Below are 2,511 nucleotides of genomic sequence, written 5' to 3' on the forward strand. Positions count from 1 at the left end.
GGGGGCACGGCCCGCCGCAGGCATGCGCGGCAGCCCGCCTGCCTCCCCTCCCTCCTCCGCCTCCCCCGGCCCCACCGCGGCTCCTCGGCGCCCCCCGGCAGCGCTCGGGCACCCCCTTTCCCGGCTGCCGCTCGGCGAGAGGGGCCGGAGAGGGGACACCGGCATCGTTCGGCTGGCATCCAGAATTAAGGCACGGGGGGAGCGCTGGCCACGCGGGGTCACAGAGAGGCCTCCGCCTCTAATGAGTTTAATACTAATGTTTGCACGGCTCTGAAGGTCACAGTTGGAAATACTGGGAAATCCTCTCTCCTCATGTTCCAGCCTGATTCCCAGGAGTTTAATGCCAGCAGCAGGCTGGGCTTTCTCTTCTTGGACCGGGGCCACCTGCCCCGAAGGGCTTCTCCAACTTTGAAGGTCACAGTGGACAGACAGGGAAAATGAAGTGCTTGTTAAATGCGCTCCCTCTTTTTAACACATCTGCTCTGATCTCAGCTCAATAAACAGCACAATCTATTGAATTAAATCTGCCCAACGCCATCGGAGAATGACACGTGAGCAACTCACAGTGCCAAGACTCAGAGCACAGACGGTGAGACCCACCTGAAGAGGGAAATTCGCAGACATCAGAAAGCATCAGCTTCGAGCGCACGGACTCTCGGACACTACCGCAGCTCTGGGGTCCCCCAGCACACGTGCAGTCTGGTCCCTGAGCTGCTCAAGCGAAGCAGGCACAGAAAAAAGACAGCCAACACTTTTCCTAGACATCATCTAGTCATGTTTGTGTATCAGCAAGCTGCATTCATCATCTGCCAATAACCACGTACAGAGCAACTGCCTCCCTGTCACTCCTTATAGCCTACTGTGACAACTCCATGTCATTCCTAGCTAAGGACATCTTCCTAATTCCTTGCTCTGCTTCATTTTATTAGCTGGACAGGTTACTCTGCCCTCTTCCAGCCCATGTCTGACTGTGACCCCTGTATCTTTGCAGCCCTGAAGTATCACAGCAGGGACTGACCAAAGCCACGACAGCCCCTACATGCTGGCCGTCAAATTCCACTCACTGCCCCCTCTGTTCTGCGCTTATCTGGGTTACTCTGCACTCCTACCAGCTAACTCATCAAAGCAACCACCTATTTAATGTACCTCCAGGAGCCAGGTGTGACTATGAAGACCAACAGCTTGCAAAACAGTGGCTGCAGATGTCAGCAACACACTTCCAATTCCCCCCCTTAGAAGCCATCCATCACGAATATCCAAATCATAAAATCTGACTTTTCTCCACAGGAAGACAAAATGGCAGCCACAATACCCAGAGACGATGGAAGGCCATAGCCTCCTACATGAAGCCATTTCCTTTCCTCCCGTTGCTCCTTGCTATATTCACAACAACTCAACAAAGCGAAGGGCAGGCTAAACCACAGGATTTGCTCCTAACGCTTCTGGAACAATCCAGCCCATGCATGGTGGGTGAGTGCTGATGGTGGGTTTTTTATAGACACAGGAACTACTGGACAATGTCCCTGGCTATCTTGTTTGACAACCACCTGTTTCATGAAGTACAGTGGAAATCACATCTGTTCTCAGGAAGCCAGGTGCCCTGCCAGAAAACACAGAACACGGATCAGCAGAGCTGTACTGTTTGTGCTACGGCTGCTCTAATTACATCTATTACAGAGAATCCTGCCAGGGAGCAGGGAGAGGGTCGGAGAGGATTAAGGGGAAGCAGCAGCTCTACCACGCTGATTTGCTCAGCAGCCACTGACTGACCCTTCAACCGTTTCTGCTCCTGCCTTAGCACAGCCCTGCCTTGGTGCTCCCCCGGGTAGAAACAGAAGCCTTCTTCTCCTCTAATCCCAGGCACTCCAGAACTCACCTGCCAACAAATAAACATCCTAAAAAAGTAACAAGCTGTCCCTCAGAATTGTTCACGTACAGACCCTCAAGCACTTCATGCCAGACCGGTGTTCTGGTTGCTATCTGAAGAAAGGAAATTGGGCCCAGAGGCGAAGAAAATCTCTGGTGAAACTGGGCTTGGATTAGGGTGGTTTGTAACACAGAAAGCCACAGGCCAGGGAAGCAAATGGAGATCACACCCTCCCCTCCCCAGCTCTGGAGAAGTTTATTCTTCACCTAGAGAGTACTTCATGTGCTACACACAAAACCAAAGGTGATTTGAAATAAATGCTTGTAGTTAATCCAGTTTATTAAACCACCAGAACCTGTGTTGTGTATTTTTTTTAAAACAAACGTACAGAAAAACTTCTCTGGACTTACTCAGAGATACTGTATGTTTTTAGAATGAAAGGATAAGATACTTCCCTTCTTGCTAAGAGCTGGGAACCACTCCAACATCTCCATGTGCCTGTTCTGAACAGGCAACAAACACCGCCCAGCCCTCTTCAGGAAAACTGGCAAATAAACGGGATGCCACATTGGAAGCTTGTTTCAATTTTCAGCCCCAGTGTGCTGTGAAAGAGATGGAGAGCACACATTCTTCAAACCCCGTCC

Source organism: Charadrius vociferus, unplaced genomic scaffold (genome assembly GCF_000708025.1).
Source record: "Charadrius vociferus isolate BGI_N301 unplaced genomic scaffold, ASM70802v2 scaffold858, whole genome shotgun sequence".
Taxonomy (NCBI): Eukaryota; Metazoa; Chordata; class Aves; order Charadriiformes; family Charadriidae; genus Charadrius; species Charadrius vociferus.